The sequence below is a fragment of the Kogia breviceps genome, chromosome X (genome assembly GCF_026419965.1).
Source record: "Kogia breviceps isolate mKogBre1 chromosome X, mKogBre1 haplotype 1, whole genome shotgun sequence".
NCBI classification, from domain to species: Eukaryota; Metazoa; Chordata; class Mammalia; order Artiodactyla; family Physeteridae; genus Kogia; species Kogia breviceps.
Genome location: NC_081330.1, coordinates 110,816,914 through 110,842,747, shown reverse-complemented (window position 1 = coordinate 110,842,747; position 25,834 = coordinate 110,816,914).

Below are 25,834 nucleotides of genomic sequence, written 5' to 3'. Positions count from 1 at the left end.
TGTAAACAGTGCTGCAGTGAACATTGTGGTACATGACTCTCTTTGAATTATGCTTTTCTCAGGGCATATGAAACCTGCATAGTATTCTCCATAGTGGCTGTATCAATTTACATTCCCACGAACAGTGCAAGAGGGTTCCCTTTTCTCCACACCCTCTCCAGCATTTATTGTTTCTAGATTTTTTGATGATGGCCATTCTGACTGGTGTGAGGTGATACATCATTGTAGTTTTGATTTACATTTCTCTAATGATTAGTGATGTTGAGCATCCTTTCATGTGTTTGTTAGCAATCTATATATCTTCTTTGGAGAAATGTCTATTTAAGTCTTCTGCCCATTTTTAGATTGGGTTGTTTGTTTTTTTGATATTGAGCTGTATGAGCTGCTTGTATATTTGGAGATTAATCCTTTGTTGCTTCATTTGCAAATATTTTCTCCCATCCTGAGGGTTGTCTTTTCATCTTGTTTATGGCTTCCTTTGCTGTGCAAAAGCTTTTAACTTTCATTAGGTTCCATTTGTTTATTTTTGTTTTCATTTCCATTTCACTAGGAGGTGGGCCAAAAAAGAATCTTGCTAAGATTTATGGCATAGAGTGTTCTGCCTATGTTTTCCTCTAAGAGTTTGATAGTGTCTGGCCTTACGTTTACGTCTTCAATACATTTTGAGTTTATTTTTGTATACAGTGTTAGGGAGTGTTCTAATTTCATTCTTTTACATGTAGCTGTCCAGTTTTCCTAGCACCACTTATTGAACAGGCTGTCTTTTCTCCACTGTATATTCTTGCCTCCTTTATCAAAGATAAGGTGACCATATGTGCATGGGTTTATCTCTAGGCTTTCTGTCCTGCTCCATTGATCTATATTTCTGTTTTCGTGCCATTACCATACTGTCTTGATTACTCTAGCTTTCTAGTATAGACTGAAGTCAAGGAGCCTGATTCCTCCAGCTCCGTTTTTCTTTCTCAAGATTGATTTGGCTATTCGGGGTCTTTTGTGTTTCCATACAAATTGTGAAATTTTTTGTTCAAGTTCTGTGAAAAATGCCAGTGGTAGTTTGATAGGGATTGCATTGAATCTGTAGATTGCTTTGGGTAGCAGAGTCATCTTCACAATGTTGATTCTTCCAATCCAAGAACATGGTATATTTCTCTACCTATTTGTATCATCTTTAATTTCTTTCATCAGTGCCTTATAGTTTTCTGCATACAGGTCTTTTGTCTCTCTAGGTAGGTTTAATCCTAGGTATTTTATTCTTTTTTTGCAATGGTAAATGGGAGTGTTTCCTTAATTTCACTCTCAGATTTTTCATCATTAGTGTATAGGAATGCAAGAGATTTCTGTGTATTAGTTTTGTATCCTGCTACTTTACCAAATTCATTGACTAGCTCTAGTAGTTTTCTGGTAGCATCTTTAGGATTTTCTACATATAGTATCATGTCAGCTTTACTTCTTCTTTTCTTTTTTTTTTTTTTTTTTTTTTTGTGATACGCCGGCCTCTCACTGTTGTGGCCTCTCCCGTTGCGGAGCACAGGCTCCGGACGCGCAGGCTCAGTGGCCATGGTTCACTGGCCTAGCTGCTCCGCGGCATGTGGGATCTTCCCGTACCGGGGCACAAACCCGTGTCCCCTGCATTGGCAGGCGGATTCTCAACCACTGCGCCACCAGGGAAGCCCTACTTCTTCTTTTCTGATTGGGATTCCTTTTATTGCTTTTTCTTCTCTGATTGCTGTGACTAAAACTTCCAATACTATGTTGAATAATATTGGTGAGAGTAGGCAACCTTGTCTTTTTCCTGAGCATAGAGGAAATGGTTTCAGTTTTTAACCACTGAGAATGATGTTGGCTGTGGGTTTGTCATATATGGCCTTTATTGTGTTGAGGTAGGTTCCCTCTATGCCTACTTTCTGGAATTTGTATCATAAATGGGTGTTGAATTTTGTTGAAATCATTTTCTGCATCTGTTGAGATGATCATATGGTTTTCATCCTTAAATCTGTTAATATGGTGTATCACATTGATTGATTTGCATATATTGAAGAATCCTTCCATTCCTGGGACCCCACTTGATCATGGTGTATGTTCCCTTTATGTGCTGTTGGATTCTGTTAGCTAGTATTTTGTTGAGGATTTTTGCATCTATGCTCATCAGTGATACTGACCTGTAGTTTTCTTTCTTTGTGACATCTTTGTCTGGTTTTGGTATCAGGGTGATGGTGGCCTTAGAGAATGAGTTTGGGAGTGTTCCTCCCTCTGCTATCTTTTGGAAGAGTTTGAGAAGGATAGGTTTTAGCTCTTCTCTAAATGTTTGATAGAATTCCCCTGTGAAGCCATGTGGTCCTGGGCTTTTGTTTGTTGGAAGATTTTTTTAATCACAGTGTCAATTTCAGTGCTTGTGATTGGTCTGTTTATATTTTCTATTTCTTCCTGGTTCAGTCTCAGAAGGTTGTGCATTTCTAAGAATTTGTCCATTTCTTCCAGGTTGTCCATTTTATTGGTATATAGTTGCTTGTAGTAATCTCTCATGATCCTTTGTATTTCTGCAGTATCCGTTGTTACTTCTCCTTTTTCATTTCTAATTCTATTGATTTGAGTCTTCTCCCTTTTTTTCTTGATAAGTCTGGCTAATGGTTTATCATTTTTGTTTATCTTCTCAAAGAACCAGCTTTTAGTTTTATTGGTCTCTGCTATTGTTTCCTTCATTTCTTTTACATTTATTTCCTATCTGATCTTTATTCTTTCTTTCCTTCTGCTAACTTTGGGGTTGGAATGCAGAATGGTTCAGCCACTTTGGAAGACAGTTTAGCAGTTTCTTACAAAGTTAAACATCCTCTTACTATATGATCTAGCAACTGCACTCCTTGATATTTAGCAGAAGGAGTTGAGAACTTATATCCACACAAAAATCTGCACATAGACATTAATAGCAGCTTTCTTCATAATTGCCAAAACTTGGAAACATGCAAGATGTACTTCAGTAGGTGAATGGATAACTAAACTGTGATACATCCAGATAATGGAATATTTTCAGCATTAAAAAGAAATGAGCTGTCCAGCTATTAAAAGACATGGAGGAACATTATATTCATATTACTGAGTAAAAGAAGCCAATAAGAAGACTACATACTGTATGATTCCAACTATATGACATTCTGAAAGAGGCAAAACTGTGAAAACAATAAAAATATCGGTGTTTGCCAGGAGGTGGGGAGGAGATGAAAAGGCAGAGCACAGAGGATTTTCAGAGCAGTGAAAATACTCTGTATGATATTAAATTGATGGATATATGTCATTATACATTCATCCAAACTCACAGAATATACACCACCAAGAGTGTACCCTAAGGCAAACTGTGGACTTCGAGTGATTATGATGTATCAATGTATGTATCCTTGGTTAAAAAAAAATAAGTGTACCATCCTGGTAAGTGATGTTGTTAATGGAGGAGGTTATACATATGTATAGTCAGGGGGTATATGAGAAATCTCTACTTTTTTACAATTTTATTATAAACTTAAAACTTCTCTAAAAACTAAAGACATTTCAAAAGTAAAAAAAAAAAAAAAAAAAGTTTTATTTAAAAAGCAACTTAGGTCCCTTAAAAGTCAGTTTCTTCCTTAGCAGCATTTCTTTTGCCAGTGTCAGTGTGTGGGAAGAGAAGCTGTTTTACTGAAAGACTTCTAAATAATTTTTTCTAGCTACAGATTTTGAACAGCATTTAAAAACAGTTTCACAGTGTACTCTCCTGGATGACAACTTTCCTTTGATGCAGAGGAGTGACTTTTTTAAAAAGTAGTTTTTAAATAGTTGTTCTCCCCAAGGCAAAGGTACCTCATTCTAATGTCTTTTCGGCTCTTTGCCCTTCTTCATTACTTTTCAAGTCTTTCAGCACTACTGATACAATTTCCCAATATTTTATTTAGTGGGCTGGACCAAATGAAGTACGTAAGTCTGTGGTGCCATTCATTTTGAAATCATAAAGAAAAATATTCTAGGTAACAGGACTCAATTTTTTTCTGGATTTAATTTCCCATACATGTTTTAGTTAACCATTTCAACCAGGTTTTCTTTTCTTTTCAATAAAAGAAACACAAAAAGCTCAAATCTTCATGGTTGTAAGAAAAGATATAAAGATTAAAAATGGAGTTGCTTTAAGTACTCAACAATTAAAAGTAAAGAAAATAAACAGTGTCCTGGAGTTTTACTGCAATACCCACAGTAGCAAAAGAAGGGTGTCATGTTTACTATGACTTTTTTTTGATATTTCACCAAACTGTACAATGTAGTTTGAATTTCCCAGGCCTTGTTAACAATGCAGAAACCTCATATTTGTATATAAACTTCCTTTTGGAGAGTTCAAATCTCCTTTATAACATTTCCTCGAACCATGCCAATATTCTACTTGGAAGGCTTATTTATTTTATTCCCAATAACAAACAAGAAAATGAGACATAAAGACTCAGGATATCTGATATGCATTCATAAGTCTGAAAAGCTGTTGTGTCAAAACTACAATGCATCTATTTCTTAAGTTACAAACTATCAATTCAGCTTTGACTCTTTCCTAGGTTAAGAGTAAACAATTATTCTTTAGGGTAAGAAACTTCTATCCATGACTGGATTTACCTTCCTGTGTGACACAACTAAAAACAAGACAAAATATGCATTAAAAACTCGTTTAGACACTATACATCAGGTAACAAAGGACAGTCATCCCTGAAATCAGGAAATCCAATGGGGTGAGCCGGTGACTGCCTCAGCTTACTGTCTAGAGAGAGTTCCTAGGTCCCAGCACATTGATGGAGAGCCTCGGCAGAACCTGGAGGTCACACTGAGTTGAGAAGATGCAGCTAGAGTCTGGATATACCAAGGGAACTAGAGTTTTCAGGGAAATATACCAAGGAGGAAAGAATTGCACAAAGAGAGAAGTTCAGAGATCTGCAGAGGGCCCCCAAGTCTTCTTCTAAGTATAGACCAATGCATACATGTGAGGAAATTAACTGATGTCAGAGAAAGAACTGTTCAGAGGCAATTCTCCATGGGTCTCAGTATTAGTTTAAACAACAGATATTTATTTTCTCACAGCTCTGGCAGATGGAAGTCCAAGATCAAGATGCTAGCAAGATTGATTTCTCCTGAGGCCTCCCTCTTGACTTGCAGACCGTATTGTTGTGTCCCTCCATGGTCTTTTCTCTGTGAGAGTATATCCCTGGTGTCTCTTCCTCTTCTTATAAGGAGATGAGTCATATGGAATTAGAGCTCCAACCTTATGACCTCATTTGATCTTTTTTTGTTTGTTTGGGTTTTTGTTGTTTTTTGTTTTGTTTTGTTTTTGTTTTTGCGGTACGTGGGCCTCTCACTGCTGCGGTCCCTCCCTTTGCGGAGCACAGGCTCTGGACGCGCAGGCTCAGCGGCCATGGCTCATGGGCCCAGCCGCTCCGCCGCATGCGGGATCCTCCCGGACCGGGGCACGAACCCGCATCCCCCACATTGTCAGGCAGACTCCCAACCACTGCGCCACCAGGGAAGCCCTCATTTGATCGTTATTACCTTTTTAAAGGCACTATCTCTAAATAAACTTACACTGGTGATTAGAGCCTCAACATACTAATTTGGGGGTATGTGTGTCATAATTCAGTCCATAACAGTCTCTTTTGTTTCCACATGTCTTACAAACAGATTCACTAACTGCCTTTGTCCTAGTATATCTTTTCAAGAATTTTTATAGTGAACTCTCTTAGAGGAGAAATATAATGTCTCCTTTGGAAGCAAAGAACAATCTTGCTTACTGTTTAGTAAAAAAGAACTAGATTCACTAAGCTTAGGGTTTCCTTCCTATAATGTAACCTTCTGCATGTGCAGAAGTCATCTGGTCCTCTTCCCACTATCCTGTGAGAATTGGGACTCACAGAACTGATGAACTCTGTCCAGGGTCTTGTGACTTCTGTCAGCATTCCTGACACTGTGGCAGTTAAGTTTTTAACTAGCAAGTAGAGCAAAGCTAACCCCTTTCACAGATTTTCAAAAGTACCACCCAAAAGAACTAGATCACCATATCTCCCACAGGACCACCAATAGTTCATGGTCCCACCAGTCAAAATGGAAAACCCTGTACAGGATATAGTGGAGAGGGCTCAACATGATATTGCTACAGTAATGGAGAAAATATAGCCCTATATTAAAGGCTGTGGTAGTTCTATCTAACAAAACTTAAAAGCAAGCTTTGAAAGGATCAAAGTATTTCAAAGTAACTTAACTGCAACTCAGAAAAAAGTTCAACACTTCCTAACACCATACACAAAAATAAACTCAAAATGGATTAAAGACCTAAATGTATGGTCAGACACTATAAAACTCTTAGAGGAAAACATAGGATGAACAATCTTTGAGATAAATCACAACAAAATCCTTTTTGACCCATCTCCTAGATAAATGAAAATAAAAACAAAAATAAACAAATGGGACCTAATGAAATTTAAAAGCTTTTGCACAACAAAGGAAACCATAAACAAGACGAAAAGACAACCCTCAGAATGGGAGAAAATATTTCCAAATGAAGCAACAGACAAAGGATTAATCTCCAAAATATACAAGCAGCTCATGCAGCTCAATATCAAAAAAACAAACAACCCAATCCAAAAATGGACAGAAGACCTAAATAGACATTTCTCCAAAGAAAATATACAGACTACCAACAAACACCTGAAAGGATGCTCAACATCACTAATCATTAGAGAAATGCAAATCAAAACTACAATGAGGTATCACCTTACACTGGTCAGAATGGCCATCATCAAAAAATCTACAAACAATAAATGCTGGAGAGGGTGTGGAGAAAAGGGAACACTCTTGCACTGTTGACGGGAATGTAAATGGGTACAACTATTATGGAGAACAGTATGGAGGTTCCTTAAAAAACTAAAAATAGAACTACCATATGACCCAGCAATCCCACTACTGGGCACATACCCTGAGAAAACCATAATTCAAAAACAGACATGTACCACAATGTTCATTGCAGCACTATTTACAATAGCCAGGATATGGAAGCAACCTAAGTGTCCATCAACAGATGAATGGATAAAGAAGATGTGGCACATATGTACAATGGAATATCACTCACCCATAGAAAGAAACGAAACTGAGTAATTTGTAGTGAGGTGGATGGACCTAGAGTCTGTCATACAGAGTGAATAAGTCAGAAAGAGAAAAACAAATACCATATGCTGACACATATATATGGAATCTAAAAAAGTGGTTCTTATGAACCTAGGGGCAAGACAGGAATAAAGACGCAGATGTAGAGAATGGACTTGAGGACATGTGGGGAGGGTAAGCTGGGATGAAGTGAAAGAGTAGTATTGACATAGATACACTACCAAATGTAAAATAGATAGCTAGTGGGAGGCAGCCCCATAGCACAGGGAGATCATCTTAGTGCTTTGTGACCACCTAGAGGGGTGGGATAGGGAGGGTGGGAGGGAGGTGCAAGAGGGAGGGGATATGGGGATCTATGTATACATATAGCTGATTCACTTTGTTATACAGCAGAAACTAACACAACATTGTAAACCAATTATACTTTAATAAAGATGTTAAAGTAAATAAATAAATATATGTTTTTTAAAAGTTCAAAAATATCCAGGGCCTAACATGGTAATAGTTGGCATTTTGGGCATTCAATTAAGAAAAATGACTAGGCTTTCAAAGATGCAGGAAAATACTACCCATAATAAGGAGAAAAACAAATACATGGGGAAAGTTTCAGAAATTACATAAATGTTAGAATCAGTAAATAAGGACTTTAAAACAGTTATCATAACTATATTCCATGTGTTCAAGAAAGAAGAGAAAAATTGAGCATATTAAGCAGAGACAAACTCATATAAATTAAAAATACAATGTCTGAGACAAAAAAATACATTGCACTGTGTTAACAGGCTATTAGCCACTGCAGAGAAAAAAACAAAACCAAAGAAAAACAGTAGTAAACTTGAAGACATACCAAAAGGAACTATCCAAAATAAAAAAGAGGAAAAGACTGAACAAAAACTGAAGAGTATCAGTGAGCTGTGGGACAATATCTAGTTATCTAATATATATGTAATTAGGGTCCTGAAAAGTAAGGAGGGGGGGCATGAAAAGAAAAAAAAAATTGAAAAAATAATGAGCAAAATTTTTCTACATTTGATGAAAACTATAAACCCAAGATCCACAAAGCTTAACAACCCACAAGCAAAGAAACAGGAAGAAAAATACACCATGCATATCACATTCAAACTGTTAAAACCAGTAATAAAGAGAAAAATCTTAAAAGGAGCCAGAGACAAAAAGACACATTATATACTGGGGAACAAAGATAAGAATTACAGTAGATTTTCCACTGATTCATTGCAAGTGAGAGGACACTGGAGCAGCATTTTTAAAGCAATGGGTGAATTATATACCCAGGGAAAAACAAAAATGAAAAAAGGACTTTTTCATACTGACAAAAGCTGAGATAATTCCTCACCAAGACATGCATTACAAAAGAATATTAAAAGAATTCTTCAAGTAGGATGAAAATGATACTAGATGAAAATCTGGGTTTTCATAAAGGAATGAAGAGCACCAGAAATGGTAAAGGCAAAGACTTTTAAACTTATATTTAAGCTCTTTTAAATATAATTATCAGTTTAAAGCCAATAGCATATATAGAAGTAAAATGCACAATGACCATAGCACAGCAGCTGAGACAGGGAATATGGTTCTAAGTTTCTTTTACCATAGTTGAAGTAGTATAATGTTAACTTAAGGACACTTATTAAGTTAAATGAGTATCCTATAAATCCTAAAGCAACCACTTAGAAAGACAAATTATAGCTAATTAGCCAAAAAGGGGAATAAAATTAAACCATGAAAAATACTCATTCACCCTGATACCAAAACCAGACAAAGACACTACCAAAAAAGAAAATTACAGGCCAATATCTTTGATGAATATAAATGCAAAAATCCTCAACAAAATATTGGCAAACCAAATCCAGCAACACATTAAAAAGATCATATACCACGACCAAGTGGGACTTATCCCAGGGTCACAAGGATGGTTCAGCATATGCAGATACATCAATGTGATACATCACATCAACAAAAGAAAAGACAAAAACCACATGATCATCTCAATAGATACAGAAAAAGCATTTGATAAAATTCATCATCCATTCATGATAAAAACCCTTATGAAAGTGGGTATAGAGGAAAAATATCTCAATATAATAAAAGCTGTTTATGACAAACCCACAGCCAATATAATACTCAATAGTGAAAAGCTGAAAGCCTTCCTGCTAAAATCTGGAACAAGACAAGGATGCTCACTCTCACCACTTCTATTCAACATGGTATTGGAAGTCCTAGCCACAGCAATGAGACAAGAAAAAGAAAATGTATTCAAATTGGTAGGGAAGAGGTAAAACTGTGATTTTATGCAGATGACATGATACTATATATAGAAGACCCTAAATATTGCACACAAAAACTACTAGAATTGATAAACAAATTCAGCAAGGTAGCAGGATACCAGATTAACATTCAGAAATTGGTTGCATTTCTTTACACTAACAATGAAATATCAGAAAGAGAATATAAACAAACAATCTCTTAAAATCACAGCAAAAGAAAAAACAACTTAGGAATAAAATAAACCTCACCAAGGAGATGAAGGACATCTGCTGAGAACTACAAAACATTAATAAAGGAAACTGAAGATGATTCAAAGAAACGGAAAGCTATCCCATGCTCTTGGATTGGAAGAATTAATATTGTTAAAATGGACATGCTACCCAAAGCAATCTACTGATTTAATGCAATCCCTATCAAATTACCCACGACATTTTTCACAGAACTAGAAAAAATACTCTCAAAATGTATATGGAATCATAAAAGACCCAGAATTGTCAAAGCAATTCTGAAGAAAAAGAGCAAAGCAGGAGGCATAACCCTCCCAGACTTAGGACAATACTACAAAGTTACAGTAATCAAAACAGTGTGGTATTGACACAAAAACAGACATATGGATCAATGGAACAGAATAAAGAGCCCAGAAGTAAACCCACACACCTATGGTTAATTAATCTTCAACAAAGGAGTCAAGAATATACAATATGGAAAAGACAGTCTCTTCAGCAAATGGTGTTGGCTAAGTTGGACAGCTGCATGCAAATCAATGAAGTTAGAACATAGTCTCACAAAATACACAAAAATAAACTCAAAATGGCTTAAAAATTTAAATATAAGACATGACGCCATAAAACTCCTAGAAGAGAACATAGGCAAATCATTCTCTGACATAAATCATACCAATGTTTTCTTAGGTCAGCCTCCCAAGGCAATAGAAATAAAAGCAAAAATAAACAAATGGGACCTAATCAAACTTACAAGCTTTTGCACAGCAAAGAAAACCATAAACAATATGAAAATTTAACCTGTGGAGTGGGAGAAAATATTTGCAAATTATGTGACCAACAAGGGATTAATTTCCAAAATATACAAACAGCTCATACAACTCAACAACAACAAAAACAACTCAATCAGAAAATAAGCAGAAGACCTAAATACACATTTCTCCAAAGAAGACATCCAGATGGCCAATAGGCACATGAAAAGATGCTCATCATCGCTAATTATTTGAGAAATGCAAATCAAAACTATGGTCAGAATGGCCATCATTAAAATGTCTACAAATAACAAATGCTACAGGGAGTGTGGAGAAAAGGGAACCCTCCTATACTGTTGGTGGGAATGTAAATTGGTGCAGCCACTATGGAAAACAATATGTAGGTTCCTCAAAAAACAGAATTGCAATATGATCCAGCAATCCCACTCCTGGGCATATATCCAGATGAAACTCTAATTCAAAAAGATACATGCACCCCTATGGTCATAGCAGCACTATTCACAATAGCTAAGACATGGAAACAACCTCAATGTCTATCAACAGATGAATGGATAAAGAAGATGTGGTGTGTATATATATATATATATATATATATATATATATATATACACACACACACACACACACACACACACACACAATGGAATATTACTCAGTCATAAAAGAAAATGAAATAATATCATTTGCAGCAACATGGACGGACCGAGAGATTATCCTACTAAGCAAAGTCAGTCATAAAGAGAAAGACAAATACCATAGGATATCGCTTATATGTGGAATCTAAAATACGACACAAACATTTACAAATCAGAAACACACTCACAGATATAGAGTACAGATTTCTGTTTGGGAAGGGGGAAGGGGGTGGGGGAGGGAAGGATAGGGAGTTTGGGATTAGCAGATGCAAACTATTATATATAGGATGGATAAACAACAAGGTCCTACTGTATAGCACAGGGAATTATATTCAATATCCGGTGATAAACCATAATGGAAAAGAATGTGAAAAAGAATATATATGTGTATAACTGAGTCACTTTGCTGTACAGCAGAAATTAACACAAAGTTGTAAATCAACTATACTTCAATACATTTTTTAAAAATACCCATGCAAAAAAAAAGGCAGAATAGAATGGCAAAAAAGGAAAGATGTAATTGATGCATTTATTAGAACACAAATAGCCAGATGGTAGACTTAAACCCAAACACATCAATAAAAACATTAAATTTAAATGGTCTAAATACCCCAATAAAAGGTAGAAATTGTCAGATGGAATAATATAAAAAGTTAGACCAAACCATAGGCCAAACCAAGAAACTCAGTTTGAATATGAAGACAAAAATAGGTTAAACCTAAAAGAATGAGAAAAAATATACCACACAAACACTAATCAAAAGAAGGCCATAGCAGTTATATTGATATCATAAAAAGTAGATTTCCAAACTAAAAATATTCTTTAGGGTTAATAACAGGCTACTATTAATAATGTAACTGAAAACAACAAAATAGGGTGAATTAATAACTGAAACCTGAATTATGATCACTATCCATCTTTTTCCTTTTCTGACCTTTATTTTCCTCAGATATGTGATGAGGAATTGGGACTAGAAGATTGTAAATTCTTGAACATTACTAGAAGTCTGGATTTTCATTTTCAATCACTGAAAATTGTCAAACTGTTTGCCAACTCTTGGTTAATACTTTCGATGGTATTCATGAATGGTGTAAAATATGGCTGTTACAATCATCAAGTCTCTTATAAAACTGAAATTCTCGGGTTTTATATCAATATCAGTAACCAGGCATTTTACAGAAGTTCATGAATTACTGAATAAAGTAAAGATCTCATGACAACTCAGTGGGAGTTTTGGTAGGTCCAAAAAAAAAATTCTTTCTTGAAATTTCCATTAAACATTTTTAACATAGTATTTAAAATTTCTACATTGGTAGGTAGATCTCGAGGGAGATGAGCAAAACCTGTTTCAATGCTAGGCAACAGATGGCAGATAAAAGATATCATCATATACCTTCAACGAGGCAGGATAAAATGTTCAAATATATTTCAGCAGCTGCTAAAGCAAATAGAAATACAGAGGAAGTAAAGCAAATAAACAAACAAAATAATTTCAAATGATCCTATGGAGACTAGTTAAGGAATTGCGCAGTTTTAAAGCTATATATTTCTGTAAATTCCAGCCTTGTCTAGGTTCTTAATTGTTGTCTTTAAAATTTTAACACATCTGAGAACTACTATTCTGTTTCCTGGTGCTCTGCGCATCTTAAAAAACTACCCAAAAGTCCACAGCAGTCTCCTAGGGAAAGTGAAACTCAAGATAACCACAGCCAAGTCAATTTCTAGCTAGAGAACTGACTGTTCTCAACACTGAAATACATATCCTAATTGACTCATGGAACTGACTTGGCAGGCTATAAGGTTTGAAGTCACACCAAACGACAGGTTGGTGTGTTAAGAATAATGGTCCAGGAGTCAGGAGACAGCTCTTTGTTACGGAAGTAACAGTTATGGGAGCCCTGATAAATTACTCAGCATCTAGTGGTTCAATTTCCTTGTTTATACACAGGGGAAATCATTCCTGCCCTGCCTATCTAAGAGGGCTTTTAGGTGTATCAAATTATATAAATTATATAAAACATTTGGTAACAGTAAATAGAACAAAAAGAGGAAATAGGCAATAATGAAGGAAAAATTATTTATGAAGTAATCTAAACTTTTTAAAGCTTATAATGTTTTACAAATTTAAGATATACTTTATCATTTTATTTATTATTTTTGTCACTTATCATTTTATTATTGAAACCACCCTATGAATTATATAAGGAAAATACTCCTAATTTTCTGAAAAAGATACTGAAAAACTGGTTGCCCAAGTTAAAAACCTAATTCATAACATAGTCATCAACCTATCTTCTGTGTAAAGAAGACTTTTCTCAACAATTTAAGCTGCCCAGAAAACGGAGTAATCTGTCTTCTAACATAATGAATTCCACTTCTGTAGATATTATACGAAGAATTATTCCTGCATTGAAAGGAAGGAGATAAATGAATATTAAATGAAACCCAGGCTGACAAAAGGGGTCCATGTCACAAAAAAATGCTAAAGAACCCTAGGGCCTAGTGATTCTCCTACAAAATGGGGCTTATAATATCTACAGGGACAGATATCTGTGGGAGACAGAGAGTGGGCTTGCACAAACTGGATTTCTCTACTGGATAGTAAGAAACAATGTATTGCACCAATCCTCTGGATGTGATATATGAACACTTTCTCTCCCAGTTGACAATGGCAGTGATCATTCTAGTGTCCAGTTTAAGAAGATGAAATAAGTAGCCACTGCTCTGGAACATTAACCAAGCCTGGTAAAATCCTGGTTAGATGCACTACCAGCAGATTTAAGGTCAACATAATAAACACACATGTGTGCGCACACACACACACACACACCTCTGATATTTTGACAAGGTAATAATGATTCCTATTCCACCATATTTAAAACATTAAATTGTATACATTTCAATGTCAATATGTCTGTCTATAATTAAAAATAAAATTTAAATTCCTATATCTGTGCATAATCCAAACAGTGAAACAGACCTGAGGTTACGTATAAAATGCTCATGTTCACTGAAGAAGAAATATTTTTTTATAAATTTTATTTTATTTTTATTTTTGGCCGCATTGGGTCTTTTTTTTTTTTCTTTTTTTTTTTTCTTTTTCTTTTTTTTTTTTCTTTTTCTTTTTTTTTTTTTGCGGTACATGGGCCTCTCACTGTTGTAGCCTCTCCCGTTGTGGAGCACAGGCTCCGGACACACATGCTCAGCGGCCATGGCTAACGGGACCAGCCGCTCCGCGGCATGTGGGATCCTCCCAGACCAGGGCACAAACCCATGTCCCCTGCAACAGCAGGCAGACTCTCAACCACTGCGCCACCAGGGAAGCCCCATGCATTGGGTCTTTGTTGAGGCATGCAGGTTTCTCTAGCTGCAGCAAGTGGGGGCTACTCTTCATTGCGGTATGCAGTCTTCTCATTGCTGTGGAGCATGGGCTCTAGGCACGCGGACTTCAGTAGTTGTGGCACTCAGGCTCTGTAGTTGTGGCTTGTGGGCTCCAAAGCACAGGCTCAGTAGTTGTGGCACATGGGCTTAGTTGCTCTGCAGCATGTGGGATCCTCCCAGACCAGGGCTCGAACCTGTGTCCCCTGCATTGGCAGGTATATTCTTAACCACTGCACCACCAGGGAAGTCCCTGAAGAAGAAATTTCTTCAGCAACTATATTTTGGAAGAAAAGCAAAGATACCTAGAGGTATATGTCCCAGTATTTTCTCTAGTTTTAAATGGCACTTTAAAACTTACAAATTGGTTTAAAAGCACTGCATTTTCCACTGAGTCTGGAAAGACATTTCTAAGAAAGATGGTACTATATTAACAATATTAATAATGATATTAATAAGAAAGATAATATATTAAACAATTACTAATCCTCATAAGAACTTTATATGGTAGATATTATCATTATCTTCATTTCAAACAAGAACTTGAGATTTAGAGAGATTGAAGTACTTGCCTAAGATAACAAAAGTGGAGAAGCCTGGATCTGAACTAATTCATTCAGAATTAGATCACAGCTGCACGTGATGGCAGTATGGAAGGAACCATGGTAAGGAATTTGCTTACAGTGTTTCATTTAATCCTTTATACCCTCATTAATTTAGTATTATTATGATCCTCTTTCCAGATGGGCAAACTGATATTAGTGAGATCCAAAGTCTCCCTGTTAGGATATCACAGATCTGGGATTTTCCCCCGGCAGTCCGTCTCCAAAGTTAATATGTTTAATTCCGGAATTCTACTACTTTTGCAAAGTAAAAGAGGTACTTAAAATGACTTGCGCATAGAACTGTTATGATCATCTTATCCTTGATTACAACGCAGGAACATAAATCCTTCCAATTCTTCAAACTTTATTATCCTTTTCATTTGTATTGAGTTACTTTTTAGGAACATGGTACACATTAAGAATTTTAGGGGGGCATTTAAGATGGCAGAGGAGTAAGATGTGGAGATCACCTTCCTCCCCACAAATACATCAAAAATACATTTACATGTGGAACAACTCCTACAGAACACCTATTGAACACTGGCAAAAATCTCATCCCAAAAGACAAGAAACTCCCCACATACCTGGGTAGGGCAAAAGAACAAAGAAAAAACAGACAAAAGAATAGGGATGGGACCTGCACCTCTGAGAGGGAGTTGTGAAGGAGGAAAAGTTTCCACACACTAGGAAGCCCCTTCACTGATGGAGATGGGGGGTGGGCGGGTGGGGGGCACGAAGCTTCGGAGCCACTGAAGACAGCGCAGTAACAGGGTGCAGAGGGCAAAGCGGAGAGATTCCCGCACAGAGGATCAGTGCCAACCAGCACTCACCAGCCTGAGAGGCTTGTCTGCTCACCCGCCGGGGCGGGTGGGGGCTGGGAGCTGAGGATCAGGCTTCGGTCAGATCCCAGGGAGAGGACTGGGGTTGGAGGTGTGAACACAGCCTGAAGGGGGCTAGTGCACCACAGCCAGCCGGGAGGGAGTCCGGGAAAACGTCTGGAGCTGCCAAAGAGGCAAGAGACCATTCTTTCAGTGTGTGCAAGGAGAGGGGATTCAGAGCACCACCTAAACAAGCTTCAGAGATGAGCACGAGCTACAGCCATCAGCACAGACACCAGAGACGGGCATGAAACGCTAAGGCTGTTACTGCAGCCACCAAGAAACCTGTGTGCAAGCACAGGTCACTATCCACATCTCCCTTCCTAGAAGCCTATGTACCCTGCCACTGCCAGGGTCCCATGATCCACTCCTCCAGCTGTTGCAATGTCACGCTGGCCTCAGCCACTGCAGGCTCAGCCCGCATTTTGTACCCCTCCCTCCCCCCATCCTGAGTGAGCCAGAGCCCCTGAGTCAGCTGCTCCTTTAACCCTGTCCTATCTGGGCAAAGAACTGACAACCTCAGGCGACCTACATGCAGAGGCAGGGCCAAATCCAAAGCTGAACCCCAGAAGCTGTGCGAACAAAGAAGAGAAAGGGAAATCTCTCCCAGCAGCCTCAGAGGCAGCGGATTAAATCTCCACAATCAACTTGATTTACCCTGCATCTCTGGAATACCTGAATAGACAATAAATCATCCCAAAATTGAGGTGGTGGACTTTGGGAGTAACTGTAGACATGGGATTTGCTTTCTGCATCCAATTTGTTTCTGGTTTTTGGTTTATTTTAGTTTAGTATTTAGAGCTTATTATCATTGGTAGATTTGTTTATTGATTTTGTTGCTCCCTTTTTTTAATGGATATATACTTTTTTTCCTTTTTCTCTGTTTGTGAGTGTGTATGTGTATATTTCTTTGTGTGATTTTGTCTGTATAGCTATGCTTTTACCATTTGTCCAAGAGTTCTGTCTGTCCATTTTTGTGTGTGTTTTTCTGTTTTTTGGATATGTTTAGCGCTTGTTATCATTGGTGGATTTGTTTTTTGGTTTGGTTGCTCTCTTCTGTCTTCCTTTTTTTATTACTTTTGAATTGTTTACATTTTTAATTTTTTAATTTTAATACCTTTCTTTTCTTTTCTTTTCTTTACTTATTTATTTTTCTACCGAGCCATGTGGCTGACAGGGTCACGGTGCTCCAGCCAGGTGTCAGGCCTGAGCCTCGGAGGTGGGAGAGCTGAGTTGAGGACATTGGTCCACCAGAGACCTCCCGTCTCCATGTAATATCAAACAGCGAAAACTCTCCCAGAGATCTCCATCTCAAGGCTAAGACTCAGCTCCACTCAACTTCCAGCAAGCTACAGTGCTGGACAACCCATGCCAAACAACTAGCAACACAGGAACAGAACCCCACCCATTAGCAGAGAGCCCGCATAAAATCATACTAAGGTCACAGACACCCCAAACACACCACCAGACGTTGTTCTTCCCACCAGAAAGGCAAGATCCAGCCTCATCCACCAGAACACAGGCACCAGTCCCCTCTACCAGGAAGCCTACACAACCACTGAACCAACCTTACCCACAGGGGGAAGACACCAAAAACAACTATGAACCTGTAGCCTGCTAAAAGGAAACCCCAAACACTAAGTTAAGCAAAATGAGAAGACAGAGAAATATGCAGCAGATGAAGGAGCAAGGTAAAAACCCACCAGACCAAACAAAAGAAAAGGAAATAGGCAGTCTACCTGAAAAAGAATTCAGAGTAATGATAGTAAAGATGATCCAAAATCTTGGAAATAGAATGGAGAAAAAAGAAGAAACTTTTAACAAGGACCTAGAAGAACCAAAGAGCAAACAATGATGAATAACACAATAAATGAAATTTGAAATTCCCTAAAAGGAATCAAGAGCAGAATAACTGAGGCAGAAGAACATATAAGCGACCTGGAAGATAAAACAGTGGAAATAACGACAGCAGAAGAGAATAAACAAAAGAGAATGAAAAAGAATTGAGGACAATCTCAGAGACCTCTGGGACAACATTAAACACAACATTCAGAGTGTAGGGGTCCCAGAAGAAGAAAAGAAAAAAAAGCACTGAGAAAATATTTGAAGAGATTACAGTTGAAAACTTCCTTAATATGGGAAAGGAAATAGTCAGTCAAGTCCAGGAACCGCAGAGAGTCCCATACAGGATAAATCCAAAGAAAAACATGCTGAGACACATATTAATCAAACTATCAAAAATTAAATACAAAGAAAAAAAATTAAAAGCAGCAAGGGAAAAGCAACAAATAACATACAAGGGAATTCCCATAAGGTTGACAGCTGATCTTTCAGCAGAAACTCTACAAGCCAGAAGGGAGGGGCAGGACATACTTAAAGTGATGAAAGAGAAAAACCTACAACCATGATTACTCTACCCAGCAAGGATCTAATTCAGATTTGATGGAGAAATTAAAACCTTTACATACAAGCAAAAGCTAAGAGAATTCAGCACCACCAAACCAGCTTTACAATAAATGCTAAAGGAACTTCTCTAGGCAGAAAACACAAGAGAAGGAAAAGACCGACATTAACAAACGCAAATCAATTAAGAAAATGGTAATAGGAACATACATATCGATAACTACCTTAAAAGTAAATGGATTCAATGCTCCAACCAAAAGACAGCAACTGGGTGAATGGATACAAAAACAAGACCTGTATATATGCTGTCTACAAGAGACTGACTTCAGACCTGGGGACACATACAAACTGAAAGTGAGGGGATGGAAAAAGATATTCCATGAAAATGGAAATCAAAAGAAAGCTGGAGTAGCAATTCTTATATCAGACAAAATAGACTTCAAAATAAAGACTATTACAAGAGACAAAGAAGGACACTACATAATGATTAAGGGATCAATCCAAGGAGATGATATAACAATTGTATATATTTATGCACCCAACATAGGAGTACGTCAATACATAAGGCAACTGCTAACAATTCCCCATAAAGGGGGAAATCGACAGTAACACGATCATAGTAGGGGACTTTCACACCCCACTTTCACCAATGGCCAGATCATCCAAAATGAAAGTAAATAAGGAAACACAAGCTTTAAATGATACATTAAATAAGATGGACTTAATTGATATTTACAGGACATTCCATCCAAAAACAAAAGAAAACACATTCCTCTCGGTGCTCATGGAACTATCTCCAGGATAGGTCATATCTTGGGTCACAAATCAAACCTTGGTAAATGTAAGAAAATTGAAATTGTATCAAGTATCTTTTCCGACCACAATGCTATGAGACTAGATATCAATTACAGGAAAAAAATATGTAAAAAATACAAAAACATGGAGGCTAAACAATGCACTACTAAGTAACTGAGAGATCACTGAAGAAATCAGAGAGGAAATCAAAAAATACCTAGAAACAAATGACAATGAAAACATGACGACCCAAAACCTACAGGATGCATCAAAGTCAGTTTTAAGACGGAAGTTTATAGCAATACAATCCTACCTCAAGAAAGAAGAAAAATGTCAAATAAACAACCAAACCTTACACCTAAAGCAATTAGAGAAAGAAGAACCAAAAAACCCCAAGTTCGCAGAAGGAAAGAAATCATAAAGATCACATCAGAAATAAATGAAAAAGAAATGAAGGAAATGATATCAAAGATCAATAAAACTAAAAGCTGGTTCTTTGAGAAGATAAACAAAATTGACTCATCAAGAAAAAAAAGGGAGAAGATTCAAATCAATAGAATTAGAAATGAAAAAGGAGAAGTAACAACTGACACTGCAGAAATACAAAGGACCATGAGAGATTACTACAAGCAGCTATATGCCAATAAAATGGACAACTTGGAAGAAATGGACAAATTCTTAGCAAAGCACAACCTTCCAACACTGAACCAGGAAGAAACAGAAAATATAAACAGACCAATCACAAGCACTGAAATTGAAACTGTGATTAAAAGTCTTCTAACAACAAAATTCTATCAAACATTTAGAGAAGAGCTAACGCCTATCTTTCTCAAACTCTTCCAAAATATAGCTGAGGGAGGAACACTCCCAAACTCATTCTACAAGGCCACCATCACCCTGATACCAAAACCAGACAAAGACGTCACAAAAGAAGAAAATTACAGGTCAATATCACTGATGAACACAGATGCAAAAATCCTCAACAAAATACTAGCAAACAGAATCCAGCAGCACACTGAAAGGATCATACACCATGATCAAGTGGGCTTTATCCCAGGAATGCCAGGATTCTTCAATATACACAAATCAGTCAATGTGATACATAAACCATATTAACAAACTGAAGAAGAAAAACCATATGATCATCGCAATAGATGCAGAAAAATCTTTCAACAAAATTCAACACCCATTCATGATAAAAACCCTCCAGAAAGCAAGCAGAGTGGGAACTTACCTCAACATAATAAAGGCCATATGTGACAAACCCACAGCCAACATCATTTGCAATTGTGAAAAACTGAAACGATTTCCACTAAGATCAGGAACAATACCAGGTTGCCCACTCTCAACACTATTATTCAACATAGTTTTGGAAGTTTTAGCCACAGCAATCAGAAAAGAAAAAGAAATAAAAGGAATGCAAATCAGAAAAAAAAAAAGATGTACAAGTGTCACTGTTTGCAGATGACATGATGCTATACATGGAGAATCCTAAAGGTGCTACCAGAAAACTACTAGAACTAATCAATGAATTTGGTAAAGTGGTAGGATACAAAACTAATACACAGAAATCTCTTGCATTCCTATACACTAATGATGAAAAATCTGAAAGAGGAATTCAGGAAACACTCCCATTTACCACTGCAACAAAAAGAATAAAATACCTAGGAATAAACCTACCTAAGGAGACAAAAGACCTGTATGCAGAAAACTACAAGGCACTGATGGAAAGAAATTATAGACGATACAAACAGATGGAGATATATACCACATTACTGAATTGGAAGAATGAACAATGCGAACATGACTATACTACCAAAAGCGATCTACAGATTCAATGCAATCCTTAATCAAACTACCAATGGCATTTTTCACAGAACTAGAACAGAAAATTTCAAAATTTATATGGAAATACAAAAGACCCCAAATAGCCAAAGCAATCTTGAGAAAGAAAAACGGAGCTGGAGGAATCAGGCTCCCAGACTTCAGACTATACTTCAACGCTACAGTAATCAAGACAGTATGGTACTGGCACAAAAACAGAAATATAGATCAACGGAACAGGATACAAAGCCCAGAGATAAACCCACACACATATGCTCACCTTATTTCTGATAAAGGAAGCAAGAATATACAATTGAAGAAAGACACCCTCTTCAGTAAATGGTGCTCGGAAAACTGGACAGCTACATGTAAAAGAATGAAATTAGATCACTCCCTAACACCATACACAAAAATAAACTCAAAATGCATTAAAGAACTAAATGTAAGGCCAGACACTATACAATTCTTAGAGGAAAACATAGGATAAACAATCTTTGACATAAATCACAGCAAGATCCTTTTTGACCCACCTCCTAGAGAAATGGAAATAAAAACCAAAATAAACAAACAGGACCTAATGAAACTTAAAACCTTTTGCACAGCAAAGGAAACCATAAACAAGACTAAAAGGCAACCCTCAGAATGAGAGAAAATATTTGCAAATGAAGCAACTGACAAAGCATTCATCTCCAAAATTTACAAGCAGCTGATGCAGCTCAATATCAAAAAAACAAACAACCCAATCCAAAAATGGGCAGAAGACCTAAATAGACATTTTTCCAAAGAAGATATACAGATTGCCAGCAAACACGTGAAAGAATTCTCAACATCATTAAATCATTAGAGAAATGCAAATCAAAACTACTGTTACTCTTGTAGGGTAGGTTTCTGCTCCTCTGCTATTCTAGAATTTTCTCTCCATGATTGGCTTTCAGTAGTTTTACATGATGTGCAACGTGCGGATTTTTGTATTTATTTTCTGTAACCACTAGAGCTTTGTGGCTTGATGTCTTTTATGACATTTGAAACTTTCTCATGTATTCTTCTTTTGAAATACTGTTTTTTCCCCATTCTCTTCCCAGTTTATGGGACTCCAATTTCAAATATATATAATTTTCCATTGTACTCCATATGACCATTATCTAGTTTCCCATATTTTCATTCTGTTTTATCATCATGCATGATTCTGAATACAGAGATACACAGATTGCCAGCAAACACATGAAAGAATGCTCAACATCATTAATCATTAGAGAAATGCAAATCAAAACTACAGTGAGATATCACCTCACACTGGTCAGAATGGCCATCATCAAAATATCTACAAACAATAAATGCTGGAGAGGGTGTGGAGAAAAGGGAACCCTCTTGCTCTGTTGATGGGAATGTAAATGGGTACAACTATTATGGAGAACAGTATGGAGGTTCCTTAAAAAACTACAAATAAAACTACCATATGACCCAGCAATCCCACTACTGGGCACATACCCTGAGGAAACCATAATTCAAAAAGAGACATGTACCACAATGTTCATTGCAGCCCTATTTACAATAGCCAGGACATGGAAGCAACCTGAGTGTCCATCAACAGATGAATGGATAAAGAAGATGTGGCACATATATACAATGGAATATCACTTACCCATAGAAAGAAACGAAACTGAGTTATTTGTAGTGAGGTGGATGGACCTAGAGTCTGTCGTACAGAGTGAAGTAAGTCAGAAAAAGAAAAACAAATACCGTATGCTAACACACATATATGGAATCTAAAAAAAAATGGTTCTTATGAACCTAGGGGCGGGGCAGGAATAAAGATGCAGATGTAGAGAATGGACTTGAGGACATGTGGGGAGGGTAAGCTGGGATGAAGTGAAAGAGTTGTACTGACATAGATACACTACCAAATGTAACATAGATAGCTAGTGGGAAGCAGCCGCATAGCACAGGGAGATGAGCTCGGTGCTTTGTGTTCACCTCGAGGGGTGGGATAGGGAGGAGATATGGGGATATATGTATATGTATAGCTGATTCAGCTTGTTATAAAGCAGAAACTAACACCTTTTAAAGCAATTATACTCCAATAAAGATGTTTTAAAAAATAGAATTTTAAGAACATCCTCTCACTTGAGCATCATGTTGGATTATGTAGACCTAAATTCACTCAAAGTTTGAGCACAATACCCTTTTAGATGGAAAACTCTGTGCTGTTAAATATAACCACAGGAATAAACCTCTCATGTTTAAAGGAAAAAGAAATCCAACTACTTAGAGAACTAAAAGACCAATAAGTTGTAGAAATGCATTTTCACAATATTATTTATCCTTATATCACTTCTTCAAAAATAAGTAGGGACCATCATTTGACAACATTTTCTGAAAACCCGAAACAACAGTGTATCTAGTAATTGCTTCTTCTAAAATGTATATCATACAAAATCACTTCTGGGGTATTCCAGACAAAAATGCATAACCTGAAACTAATCGTGAAGAAACATTGGACTAACTTAAACTGAGGGGCATTCTACAAAGTAACTGCCCAGTACTCTTCCAAAATGTCATAGTCATGAAAGGCAAAGAAATCTAAGAAACTGTTCCAGATTAAAGAAGACTAAAGAAATATGACAGTTTAATGCATGTGATCCTGGATTGGATAATGGACCAGGGAGAAACTTTTATCTTCTGAAAAAGATATTGTTGGGACAATTGGCAAAATTTGAATCAGATCTGTGAATTAGATGATAGTATTCTATCAGAGTTAATTTCTTGATTTAAATAATTGTACTGTGGTGATGTAAGAGAATGTCTTTTTAAGGAACTAATTACAGGTAATGTGATGTTACTTTTGCAACTCTCAAATACATCAGAAAAAACATTTATTGCAAGACACTCTTTTTATGAAACAAATTTTGCAAGATTTAACCCCCTATCAAATTGTACGTGGATTCATTGGCTGCCAAGAGCCAATTTGTTCATTTTTGAAGTATTGGACATGCAGTAGCATTTTAGAAGATATGAATACAATATTGGCAATGGAGTTTCCTATATTTGCTTTATGCAGAATTGGCTTTGATTGATTACCTCTCTATAAGCCATATCCATCATTAAAAACCCTGTTATATTCTATAAGTTGATTTGGCTTCTCCAAGCAACATGAGAAAGTTAGGGTCTGATGATATTCAGTCAATATAGTTTTCCTCCCAGCTATCATCCTTGTCAACTCTAACTCCCAGCTTCATTGGTCATTTCTTAGTCAGCCCTGAGTATACTGGAAAGCCCATGAGGTATTGGACTCTGATCCCTGGATGATTTAGACTGTCAATATACTAATCTTGATGTGTCTTCTACCTCATTTTAAGTCTCATATTCTTGAAAATCTCCAATTATGACCTCCAAGAAACCCATGATATACTGTCTCTAGGAATATATAGATCCTCAGGTTAAAAGAGACACACACACTCTCCCAACCCTCCAAATCCTTGTCTACTTTTAAAATAATAAAAATTTAAAATTCTCACTGTTTTACGCTATTGACTTTTTAAATGCTAGATTGAGCCCTATGTTCTGAGAGTTTCTGACAGGTAACTTTTTGAAACAAATATAGAATATTTGGTCAAATTGACTGTCATTCAATCATAACATAAAAGTATTAGTGAACAAGGAGCTTACATATTATATGTTGTAAGAATAAATGGATCGTCCCTGATTCTCCCTTGGGGATGAAAATTTTTTTTTTTTTTTTTTCGCGGTACACGGGCCTCTCACTGTTGTGACCTCTCCCGTTGCAGAGCACAGGCTGCGGACGCACACGCTGCGGACGCACAGGCTCAGCGGCCATGGCTCAAGGGCCCAGCCGCTCCGTGGCATGTGGGATCTTCCCGGACCGGGGCACGAACCCGTGTCCCCTGCATCGGCAGGCGGACTCTCAACTACTGTGCCACCAGGGAAGCCCCGAAAATCTTTTCTTAAAGTGATCCTCAGATCTGTTCACTATGAATCTGATTCCTCAAATAGTGTGAGTATAAATAAAAGAGAATTTTAAATACTTCCATGCCTTGTCTCCTGGGGAAAATATTCCATTTTACAATAGGCTACAGAGTGCAAAACCCTTAACTGCACTTACTTTGAAAAAAGGAGATAGAGTTATCTTCACACTTGGTTGATAAGGACCATCAAAAGACCACCAACTAAAGCAAACAATAAAAGTGCAAAACCAGACAAGTTCCATTGAAACACTCCAAATACATAGTAATTTCTTATTTTAGTAGAAAACTTTACTGTTTGTAAAAGTTTTTACTGTTTGTAAAAGCTTTTCTAAAACACAAATCAGACGTAGACCTCAAGCCTAGGACCATTTCAGCCTCAACACCAGGACACCCTTCTTTTTGTTCCATCATGGTTTCTAAGCATCTTATATCTTATATACTTTCATACCTAGTAAACCTTGCTTACTTTGGCTCCTCATTCTATAATTCTTTCATCAATTACAACCTCCCTACTTCCTCGTTTCTGCCAAAATCTTCAAGCATCAAGTACAATATCAGCTTCTAACTCACTACCCTCACACCCAAGGCAAAATTAAATTTTGTTTTATGGGCAGCCCATAGTACTTTCACATATACAAACTATGGAATATCTCACATGGCTTTTATTAATATTCAGTGGGTATGATGGTTAATTTTATGCATCAACTTGGCTAGGCCATGGTACCCAGACACTTGAGCAAACATTATTCTAAATGTTTCAGTTAAAGTAGTTTTGCGCTAGATTAACATCTAAACCAGCAGACTTTGAATAAAGCAGATTACCCACAATAATGTGGGGGGGGCCTCATGTAATCAGTTGAAGGCCTTAATAGAAAAAGACTGACCTTCCCCTAAGAAGAGG